A 12,934-nucleotide genomic window follows, 5' to 3' on the forward strand; every position below is an offset into this window, starting at 1 on the left:
CTATGATCAATTAAATGCATGAAATTTACATTTATAGAGTTTCTAGTAGATTCTATAGGTGGCTTTCCATGTACATCACATGGGCATGTATGATTGAATTTTATTTTGATATTTGATTATCACATATTCATTACAAAAATTTATAAATAAGAAAAGAAAAATAAAAATTTTGGGTTTAAAACTTAAGACTTCTTATTTACCTCTCTATAAGTAGTTTCAAGAATCAAGATATATAAGAAGTTTCAAATTACATTAATTCAATTCACTAATCCTAATGTGAAGAAGATAGTCAAGCATAAGAAGTGACTTTGTTTTGTTTTTTTTTTTTTTTTTAATCAAGTTGTCTTTTTTAATTTGGTTTCATCTCTAAAGTCATCTCTATTAATTAAACAAAACATAACTCAACGTGACAAAGTATAAAATAACTTTTAATGTAGACTTTACTTAATCCATTGATTAAAAGTAAACTTCTATACGACTTTCAAATGGTAGAATTCACTTGATTTGGACTAAGGAGGTCATTGTCTACAAACACAAGTAGCACCGATCATTGTTCATATGCTCTTTCTTTTAATACTTTTTTTCTTTTGAAAGAGAAATACTTCTGATTATTGCTATTATTTTAACTTCATTTTGGTATTTGAATGATACAAGCAGCTAGCTTCTTAGGTACTAGAGGTAAAAATTCCATCTCAGCAATTACAATTGATTAATGAAATTTATGTAAAAAAAAGAAAAAAGAAAATAATGAGACAAAAGGGAAAAAAAATAATAAAAAAGGAATGCAAGTAATTTTTTTTTCAACCTTATTAGTGTCCTTTTGCTATTATTAATTTAGGGTTCACCCCTACAAATTTCCAAGTTAATTTAAACATAGAAAGCTCTTTTAGTTCTCTCAAAATATCTTATATCATCTGTACGCCAAGTTTATGAAATTTTGTTAAGGGAGGGAAAGGGATACCATAGTATCACTTAGCAAATTAATTAATTTTAGACATTAGTTATGATAAATAATTGAATAAACTACCAAAGAATTGGTTAAAAAAATGTTTCAAATTTGATTAAAATTTGTATAAAAAGCATTCAAAGAAATTTATATATCAAGGATTTTTTACTAGAAAATGTTCAACACAAAAAGGTCCTTTTCCCCCTCATTTTTCTTAATTTTGCTATGTTTCTTAGTTGGCGTAATTGCATGCATGGTTGACATTTTCTCAGTGGAATAAACTGATAGATTCATCTCAGATTTCCTTCAATAAGAGACTCTCATTTTATAGATTGTCTTAAACCTATATTTCTACTTATCCATCTTATATATACACAGTACTCAAAATAAAAAATTAATATGAGACTTTGAGGAAACAACAAACTTCGTCTTTGGGCACAGGCTCATCTGTATCTATCATAAAAAAAACTTTTGTTTGAAAAGAGAATCATTTCCACTTGGTTTGAAAAAAGATAAAGGAAAAGGGCAAAAACTGAATCTTTTTTCTTCCTTACTTGTACATGAAAGAGTTCGTCATATGTGAGGGATGATTTTTGATAGGGTTGTTTCCATCGTTTGAAAATTTATAAAATTTTCGAAGCTATCTTGGCAATAAATTTTAATTGGATTATGGGGGCGATCTTTTTGGGCTTAATAAATAAATCTTCGGCCATAACTTTTGGGCCGGGTCAAAAGAGGAGTGTCATAGCTTGGGATTATAGCATGGGGGCTCTCTTCAATAGTTTTTTTTTTTTTTTTTTTTTTTTAATATAAATGTAAGATATTTTAAATTGTCTGTGGCAGTGTCATAGCTTGGGATTATAGCATGGGGGCACTAAAAAACCAAAATTCTGGGAAAATAATAATAATAATAGTAATAATAATTGGGCTACGAATATATGAATATGATCATCTACGTTAAGTCATACAGGCACAGATCCTTTATAAGATGCACATGGAGTTGACCTAAATTCAACACGTCAACTGAATTGGGCCAGAGTCATGGTACTCCTTTCGGCTCTTGATTTGAATTGGCAAGCTCGATACCAAATGTTGTCTCAGGAGATGTCTGCCCATTTGGACTCATTGGATCACCATATTCGGAAGCAGGTCTGGAGAAAGCAAAATTACTGTGTGTTTGGACTGAAAGGCTTGATGGACTCGGCGGGTAGTTTGTGGCTGGAGAGGCAGTCACTGCATCCATGCCATTGATGCCACTGCTCTCTCCCATTTCACTTTTTCTGAAAGTATGGGAGCTGAGGTCCTTGTTATCAAAGCGGGTTGCCAAGGCTTTAATTTTTCTCCATACTGGAGTTGGGGGGTCCAATTGTACTAAAGCATCTCTATTTTCATAGAGGAAAGTGACCATGCATATGATGAGAGCTGCAGATGAAGCCACTCCAGCAATAAGGAATAGTCCCCAAAAACTATCGACTCCGATGCTGTCTGAAGAATGCGAGCTGTTGAGCCCTAGGCAACTCGAATTCTGCTCAAACCATGCTTTCTCAAATTTCGCCATTTGATCTCCCTCAGTCAAATTTAAGATTCGCATTGAAACGTCAGATACCAGAGGCGAATGCTTTGGGAAGACCTGAAATTTAAAGAAAAACAAAAAAAAAAAAAAAAAAAGGAAACGAAAGAAAGAAGGAAAAATGAGAAACCAGCACAAGACATTTTGTACAAATTTAGATGTGAGAGACTTACAAATCCAAAACCATCGAACTTGTACGTTGGCTGAACCGCAGTATATCTGGAGCAATATTTTGCTAGGAAAAGCTTCATGTAAGGGATTTCATCAAATGCAGCAGCAATGCCACCTTTTCGGCTCCCATTTGAAAATAATCCATCCAATTGTTCAGGAGAATCATATTTCACAAGGTTTGATTCATCGAATTTCATCTGTTTTAAAAATGCAAAAATGAAGGAGCCATTTTGGTAGCCCACGCGTTGCCCCGTTCTTATGAGCTCGTTTATGTCAGTTATAGTGGGTTTGAGCTGTTGAACCGTTAGCATCGAAGTGAAGCTAGCCGTGTAACTTTGAGTAAGAATCAACACCACAAAAAACCATATGATCATCACGAACCGAGCCAAGTTGCTGACAATTCTCTCCCCTATAAATATGATTTAATTAATTTAGAATGCAAAAGAAAATCAATAAGAAAACATCAATTTTAAGAGAAATTACGTATGGAGTGTTTTCCAAAATTGAAGGAATTGGTTCAGTTATGTTTTCCAATCTTATTATAAAATTCCAAAATCTAATTGGCATTTATATATATATATATATATATATATATATATATATATATTGTGCATTTAAATTCAAGGAGGTGGAAGAGAAATTACTCTGAGCAAACACCAATGTTGAGAAGGAGAACCAGAAGATTGTGCCAACTTGATGTGAACGAGGCCCTCTGAAATCTTCATTTATTCGATGTTCAAGAGTCCAAATCACAAAGCCAATGAAGACAAAGAAACAAGCGCTTGTCACCCAAAGGTCCCAAGTTAATGGCTTCAGAAAGACCCATGCACTTTTACTTCCGTTATCCATGATGGGCACGATCATTGATACGCCAGACTCGGTGTAAGGTAGTGTGAAGTCTACATACAAGGACCTGTTCGCTAGAATAGTAGTATCTCCCACCACAGTGTCATACTTCTGTTCATGATAATAGTACTGGTAAAATTGATGAGATATTTCATTGTAAAAGGATGGCAGTTTCCCTCTATTTGACAGTTGATGACCATAGTTGAATGAAAATTATTATGTATTAGGGAATCTAAAGAGTATGGCTGACCTGAAAATATACTTGAGATATCAATTCATCGTAGTTACCAGCAGCATTTCCATCAGGTGTCTCAAAGGGAACGTATTCGTAAGGAACAGCATATGGTAATGTTGCCATTACGGCATCGAAGATAGCAATGCAGTAGCCAGTGACCTTTGTTGTATTAGTGATAGGATCTCGCGTCACCTTCACAAATTCACTGAAACCCTCCTTCACTGGAACTCCTATCTTCAACTTCTTTCCGTTGGTAGGAAGCACCCAACCTTTAGGAACAAAAGGAGATTCTCCTGGCCATGTAATGGCTCTTAGATTGGCCTTAGAAGTAGAATTCGATCTTCTTACAATTCCATTCTCTGGTGTCCAAAATCCAACCCCTCTTTCCCCTTCACCAATCACATTAACTATCTGGAAAGCTAATGTGCGTAGTTGCCCATCTCCAATTTGAAAATCTCCGCTGAGGCCTCTAAATCGAGTACTTAATAGTGAATGGAGAATATCTGGACCAACTGGGGAAACTCTAATACTCTCAAAACCGGTTGAATCTCTGGAAATGTTAGTCTTTTGGAGGCTGAAGTTTCCCGGGCCAAGTTTTTCAACTGCCATGGCTAGTGCACAAGCAGCATCGTAGGCCCAGAGTCCAAAAATATTCAGCTCAGAGATTTCATTGGTTGGATATTCTTCTTGTATTTTCTTTTTCCATCTGATTTTAAAACTTTCAAGCTTTTTGGTTCTTGGTGATAGACAAGCACCCGCACCAGCAGCTGATTCCTCTCCTCTCTAACAGATGCTGTTATGGTTAGTTAGAGAATGGTTAGGTGATTCAATAGATGGTTAGATGGTTAGGTTAGTTACACTGTAATATATATATATAGCCATTGGTCTACTGTAACTGAAGCATGAATAGAAACAGATTCTTCTTTTTGCTAAATCAGTGCTCGAGTATTTTCATGGTATCAGAGCCATAGGCTCCTGAATTTTCTTTTTCTGATTTCTCTCCCCGGCAAGACAATCAAGAAATCTCCAACAACTCTTTCTGCTGCAACTTTCTTCTGATATACATCATCTGCAGATTATCTTTTGCTTTTCTTACTCACCTCAAGAAAGCTTCAAGAACATACAGTACCTAGTTTCCGATGGCTTCATCAACACAAACCACGCCGGAGATTGTCTCTTCTCAGGTAACCTCTACCCTGAACATGAGCATGCTGAATCATCCTCTTCCTATCAAACTAGATAGAGATAATTACATCCTTTGGCATACACAAATGGAAAATGTGATATATGCCAATGGATTTGAGGACCATATTGAAGGTCAGACACCATGTCCTCCAAAAATAATATCCACCGGAGAAGTGAACCCAGATTTTCTGGTTTGGAGGAGATATGATAGTATGATCCTGAGTTGGATCTACTCCTCTCTCACCCCAGATGTTATGGGACAAATTGTTGGGCTACGAACATCCCATGAAGCATGGACAGCCCTCCAACGAAGCTTCTCTGCTTCCACCAAAGCAAGAACAATGCAGCTGAGACTTGCTTTTCAAACAACCAAAAAGGCCCTCTTAGCATGATGGAATACATCCAAAAACTCAAACACATCTCCGATAGTCTAGCAGCTATTGGAGAACCAGTGCCAGAAAAGGATCAAATCCTTCAATTACTAAGTGGATTAGGGGCTGAATACAACCCCATCGTGGCTTCTCTCACAGCTAGAGATGATGACCTTCAACTTCATGCGGTACATAGCATCCTTCTGACTCATGAACAGAGGCTGCATCTTCAAACCACAGCTGCTGAAGAAGACCTCCTCATTGCCAATATTGCAACTCATAACAGACCACGAAGGTCACAGTCCAACAAACCCTCTCAAGGGAAACCACCTCAGCCATTCATGCCAACCCACGACCTGACACTCTTCCAGATTCACGACAGCAACATCCTCAAGGATATCGCCCTAATCGGTTCAACAATAATCGATCCCGGACAAATAACCGACCACAATGTCAGTTATGTGGCAAGTTTGGGCACATGGTCCTCTCTTGTTATCACAGATTTGATGTGAATTATCAAGGGCCACATGCACCAGCCTCATCAACCTCTCAAACTGGTCCCACTCCTCCTGCTCAAGCCATGATAGCAGCACCTTCCCCAGCATCAATGGACTCCTGGTTTCTGGATTCAGGCGCCACTCACCATCTCTCCCACACGGCTGCTAATATCCACAATGGTACTCCATACAATGGTACTGACTCTGTGATGGTTGGAAATGGTAAGTCCCTACCCATAACCCAAGTTGGTCATTCCTTTCTCCACACTTCTGCTAAACCCTTTGTCTTACATAATGTGCTTCATGTTCCACAACTCACTTCAAATCTCATCAGTGTGTCAAAATTCTGTACTGATAATAATACCATTCTTGAATTTCATCCTTCTTCGTTTTTGTCAAGGACAAGGATACCAAAGTGACTCTTCTCCAAGGCCAACTTGAACGTGGACTCTACAAATTTCCTACCTCATCTATCAGCTCACCTACTGCCAGTTCTAAACATCAAGTGTTTCTCACAAAAACTCAGCCTACTACTATGTTGTGGCATCAACGAGTTGGCCACCCTTCTGCTATAATACTTCAGAAAATTTTTCATACATGTATATCTCATATAACTCAAATAAAACAATTGATGTTTGCAATGCTTGTTGTTGTGCCAAAAGTCACAAAATTCCTTTCTCTTTGTCCACTTCCCGGGCCTCCTCTCCTCTTGAACTCATCCATGCAGACTTGTGGGGACCAGCACCTGTTCCTTCCTCCACAGGTGCCCGGTATTTTTGTTGCTCATGGATGATTACTCTAGGTTTGTATGGTTATATTTACTCCCTACCAAGGACCAGGTTCATTCCACTTTTGTTCAATTTAAAACTCTTGTTGAAAACCAATTTCAGACCACCATTAAATGTCTTCAAACAGATCATGGTGGAGAGTTCACTACCCTCACCAGATTTCTATCTCTTCATGGTATACTCCATAGATTTTCTTGCCCTTATACACCTGAACAAAATGGCCGGGTCGAACGCAAGATGCGCCATGTTGTAGAAACCGGGCTCACTCTTCTTTACACAGCTGCCCTTCCATCCAAATTTTGGTCCTATGCTTTCACTACAGCAGTTACCCTTATCAATTGCATGCCATCTCCTTTGCTCAATTACAGCTCCCCATTTCTCTTCTTTACAAACACCCACCTGATTATTTCCATTTCAAAGTCTTTGGTTGTCTTTGTTATCCACACCTCAGACATCTCAACTCCAACAAATTTCAGCCACGGTCCATACCCTGTATCTTTCTTGGTTATGCAACATTTCATAAGGGTTATTTTTGCCTTAATCCTACAACTGGCAGAGTCTATATCTCTAGCATGTAGTCTTTGCAGAGACTACATTTCCATTTCAGACATTGACTTCTCCTTCCCACCAATCAGCTGATTTTCCTGTCACTCCAGCATTTCCTTTTCCTCCATCTCCTGTTCTCTTCCCCTCTACAACCAGCTCTCCTCCAGCTATCCCATCTGAACCAGTCCCCACATCACCTCCAGCCAGCTCCTTGTCTTTACCCCCGCTCATTCAGGTGCCATTTGTGGATGAAACAGCTGAGATTTCTACTGCTTCCCTCCAGGACTCCACAGCTCCAATTCCTAGCCATCCTATGATTACCAGATCCAAATCTGGTATTTGTAAGAAGAAGACCTATCTTACCTCACTTATGGCTGAGCCACGAACTATCAAACAGGCTCTTCAAGACTCCAATTGGAAGCTTGCTATGGAACAGGAATATCAAGCTCTATTGAAGAATCAAACTTGGTCTTTGGTGCCACCTCCGTCTAATGCCAAAATTATTGGGTGTAAATGGGTCTTCAAACTCAAACATAAACCTGATGGCAGCATTGACAGGTACAAAGCTCGGCTGGTTGCCCAAGGTTTTCATCAAACCTATGGCATTGATTTTTTTGAGACATTCAGTCCAGTTGTGAAGCCTTGCACTATCAGGCTTGTTCTCTCCATTGCTGTCTCTTCCAACTGGCCTATTAAACAACTAGATGTACACAATGCTTTTTTAAATGGAGATCTTAAAGAACAGGTGTTCATGATGCAACCTCCAGGCTTTGAAGATAGCTCTTGCCCCACTCATGTTTGTCATCTACAGAAGGCTCTCTATGGTCTTAAACAAGCGCCTCGAGCCTGGTTCCACAAGCTCAGCTCCTTTCTCTTACAGTTGGGATTCCAATGCTCAAGGGCTGATGCATCTTTATTTTATTTCCACTCTGCATCTGATATTGTCATCCTCTTAATCTATGTGGATGATATTCTCATTACTGGCAGCAATCCACCACAGGTCCATCATATCATTTCTCAGCTTAGCTCTCATTTTGCTCTTCGAGACCTTGGGATATTAGCTACTTCCTTGGCATTGAAGTCACTCGGCTTCCTCATGTTCTTCATCTCAATCAACAACGCTACATACATCAGCTACTTGAGCGTGCTGATCTTCTTGGGGCCAAATCTGCTAGCACACCTGGTGCTTTGGGAAAATTATTATCAGTAGCAGATGGAGAACCTTTATCTGCTCTTGATGCTACTCACTATCGTAGTCTTGTGGGTGCTCTTCAGTACATCACTCTTATAAGACCAGAAATCTCATTTGCAGTAAATCGAGCTTGTCAATACATGGCTCATCCTACCACTTCTCATCTGCAAGCTGCTAAACGCATACTTCGCTATCTCAAAGGTACTGCTACTCATGGTCTTTCTATCCATGCCTCACCATCTTGGTCTCTTCAAGGCTATACAGATGCGGATTGGGCTTCATGTCCCGATGATAGAAGAAGCACCAGTGGCTTTTGTCTTTTTTTTGGCACCAATCTCATCTCATGGTCCTCCACTAAGCAACGTGTCGTCTCTTGTAGTAGTGCAGAATCGGAGTACCGGGCACTTGCTTTTCTCGCCGCTGAGGTCTCCTGGGTTCAATTTCTGCTCAAAGAATTGTGCATTCCTCAACCGGACACTCCTCTGATCTGGTGTGACAATATTAGTGCTGCTGCTCTTGCAGCTAACTCTGTCTTCCATGCCCGCTCCAAGCACATAGAGATTGATCTTCACTTTGTCCGTGATAAGGTCCTTCGCAAAGAGCTTTTGATTCAATATGTTCCTTCTACCGACCAGTTGGCAGATGTCTTTACTAAACATGTTCCAAGCTGTCAGTTCTCAGCCGCTCGTACTCGTCTCTCTGTTGTCCCGAGACCTGTCAGCTTGCGGGGGGATGATAGACAAGCACCCGCACCAGCAGCTGATTCCTCTCCTCTCTAACAGATGCTGTTATGGTTAGTTAGAGAATGGTTAGGTGATTCAATAGATGGTTAGATGGTTAGGTTAGTTACACTGTAATATATATATATAGCCATTGGTCTACTGTAACTGAAGCATGAATAGAAACAGATTCTTCTTTTTGCTAAATCAGTGCTCGAGTATTTTCACTTGGAACATGGGGCTTGACGCCCAACACCCCTTGCATCGAATCAATAGCTGAAGCGTTCAAAGTACTCAAGAAGTCAGTTATCCCATCAGTTAGTATCCAAACATAGCCTTCTTCCATCATTCCGGCCTCATTTGCTTTGGTAAAAAGCCGGTAGCCAAGAGGCGTAAGCATATGCACAATGAAAACTCTAGTTGGCATCCTCATCAACTTGTGAAGTTCTTCAACAAGATGATCGTCAGTTACTGATGGATGAATGGGGCTCCAGTAGGTCACATGGGCGTCCACCTCCAGCAAGGCACTAGTCAGAGACGGTATGACTCCATTGCCATACTCGTTGTCAACGTAAATAAGCACAACTTCTCTCCATCCAAAGGCCTGGACTATTGCCTTATTGCCGGTACTTGAGCTGAGTCATTTAGGGTAGCTCGGATAAAATATTGACTCTGAAGCGAAGAAAGAGAGGGACTTGTTGCAGAAAATGAAATGATGGGCACCCGAGCTTTGCTTCCAAGACCGATCATGAAGTTGGCCTGCATCGATGATCCCGGCCCTATTATGGCTTCCACTTCCTCATTTTGCAAGAGGTCAACAGCTGAGTTCAGGAGCATGCATGTTCAAACGATAAACAAGCATTTAAATGAATTAATAAATTTCTACACTACAGTGAGCAATCAAACGTAACAACTCCATTCCTCATTTTGCAGAGGTCAACAGCTGAGTTCAGGAGCATGCATGTTCAAACGATAAACAAGCATTTAAATGAATTAATAAATTTCTACACTACAGTGAGCAATCAAACGGTAACTGCAACCAATTATATATATATTGTCCATTTTAGACCAAGAGGGGTGTTTGTCCTTTTGGCCTTGTAATCTCATGTTAAGGGGTTGTTTGTGATATCCCATATTGAGTAAAGGAGAAAGTTTTTAGCGTTGTATATGTATGAGTTTCTTAACCACATAGACACATTTTAAAGTCATTTTATGGGCCTAAAACAAATAATATTTACTCAGTTGGATATGAATCGTTACACAAATAGGGTACAAAACCTTGTTTATCATATTTTTTGTCTAATATAATAATAAAATATGATATGATATTATAATTTAAGATGAAGATGACCCATTTATTGTATGCTCAACAAGATACAACTTGCAATTCATTTAATAAGATAGGGCCATTTGGGTTAGAAGTCTATCAATTTCACAAAAATAACATCAATAATCCATTTAATCCCAGTTATCACCCACCTTAACACAATTAAGATTTATTTAAATTATTTTAAAATTTAAATTTATCCTAATTATATGTTAGCTTATTTTTTAAAATAATTTGCCAAAAGTATAATACAGTTATTATAATTTATTAATAAAACTCTCATTAAAAGAAAATTAAAATCTATAAATCAGCACGAATATGAAAACGAGCACTCACCGTTAACCTAATTCCACTAATTTCATATCGTTTTCGACTTATGTTCACAAATAACATCAAAATCGACACCATTATAGTTTTTTAACACTGTTTGCTACCCCTTAAATATCATGTGGTGAATATGAGAACCTCTTGGTCATTTCCCCAAGATATGTTATCTAGTTGAAACAAATAAACATGGCACAATTAATTGAGACTCTTTTGCAATAATTCTCGGTCATATCTGTTCTCGTCGAGATATTTTCTTAATTTCCCCAAGATATATCTTGTGGGTTCTAAATTTTCAATATTTTTTTTTTTTTGGATCACTCTAAGTTGATATAAACAATGTTTTGAAAATCAGATATCAAACTATTGATGGAAGCTTGGTTCAACCTTTAGATTGGAGTACCCGTTGAGCCGACCTTGAAACAGACAGACCATTGAGCTGGTGAAATATGCTATCAGTTCTAGGTTGGCCAAACTTGTTTTTTTCTCTCAACAAAAGCCTAGCCCACAGTGGAGGGGTGGAAGCCCAACTCAAAGTCAAGGAGTGGCTCTGTTGTGGGCCTTGTGGCAATTATGATTGACAAGAATGAAAGATATGGAGTTGTTGAAAAATCCAAAATTCTTAGAATTTGGGATTTGAGCCATGGACCATCAGCTCGTGGATGGGCTATAACCACTCATTTAATAAATTTAAAATATTAAAATATTTATATTTATTTTTATAATATTAAATATGAAAAATAAATATTATTATTTTTAATTTTATATATATATATATATATTAAAATTTTATAATTACTTTTAATTTTAATAATATATTCATTATATATTTATAATATTATCAGTAAATCAATAACTTTTCTTATTTATGTACCGGTTACGAAAATATTGAGGAAATATAAAAATAAACTCTAATATTTTAGAGTATTCTTGCGCTTTCCTGAGAGAATACTGAAAGCAAATATCTTTTACTGTGCTAGTTAAACTGCTCCCAATTAAGTTTATTAGTTCTAAGAGAGATAAGACCAGCAAACTTCCTCGAAACCCAAATGGCTTGACTTCTAAAATTATTTAGACTGATGAGTTTAACACTTAAAGAAGAAGATCTAAGGGATAGTACCTGCTGCAGCTGCACCAACAACATCTCTTTTGGAATCTCTGATTTTTGTAACCACCCTGGTTTTGTAGTGGCCATGAGAGGCATAGAAGTCTGAGAGGGCCATGGAGATGCAGCTCAACCCCATCTTCCCAACCCATGTATCCAAGTCCAGAACCACTCCCACTTTAACTGGGATTGTTGTGTTCTGTGCCATGCCCTTTTCTATGAAGAAAATCGTGAGAAAGAGAAAGAACAAGAGAGAGATAAGGAGTTGGGTAAGGTTCCTTCTCATCTTCGAACTTGTTGGAAGCTATGGTAGTCATAATATTGGAGAGAAATTAAGGGATTATTTATAGGACTTAGAATTTTGAATTTTGAAAGCAGAAGCCAGCTGGAAGTAGGACTACTCTGCAGTCAATCTGAGAAGGAGACCCGACTGGACTTTTCTCTCTTGATCGCAGGATGCAAGGAAACTGTATGTCCTATTAAATGTACGTATATTCACATAATTTTTTTTAAAATAATTATATTTATTCTATAATTAATTTTGAATAAAATATTATTAGTAGTTATCATTTTTCCATGATTTTACTGCTTATTTAATATATATATATATATATATATATATATATATATACAATTTAGAGATTTATTAAAATATTAGAATCATTATTTTATAATTTTAATTAATATATTATCGTCTTTGAAAATACATAATTTTTAAAATTTAGCATTATATTATTTATCTAGATGGTTATTATTTATATTATTTTTAAAATCAGAATCTATACATTACTATTCATTTATTTTTTACAAATTTTATTATTCATTGTATATTTAAAATATGAAAATATAGAAGGAATTAAGGATAAAATTATAAGCCCTTTTTTATTTTTTGAACTATATTGGTGTAGCAGCTTAACATTTTAGCTTAATTAATAAAGTACCTATAAATGTTGAAACTTGAGTTTGTGGTTGTTATTCATATTAAATTACTAGCTAATGATATATTCTATGTTTTGAGAGATATTTAGTTTTTAACTTCTTACTTTGTAATATAATTTATATTTTATGGTATTAAAATAATTATTTCATTTACTCTTTTTATTTCTAACCCA

At 37.1% G+C, this 12,934-nt stretch overlaps 1 pseudogene; it reads right to left on the reverse strand.

Annotated features, from left to right (window-relative positions):
• Positions 1 to 1,834: 1,834 nt before the first annotated feature.
• Positions 1,835 to 12,225, reverse strand: LOC117912273 (annotated as a pseudogene).
• Positions 12,226 to 12,934: the final 709 nt, after the last annotated feature.

This window comes from Vitis riparia, chromosome 4 (assembly GCF_004353265.1).
Source record: "Vitis riparia cultivar Riparia Gloire de Montpellier isolate 1030 chromosome 4, EGFV_Vit.rip_1.0, whole genome shotgun sequence".
In the NCBI taxonomy this organism is placed as follows: domain Eukaryota; kingdom Viridiplantae; phylum Streptophyta; class Magnoliopsida; order Vitales; family Vitaceae; genus Vitis; species Vitis riparia.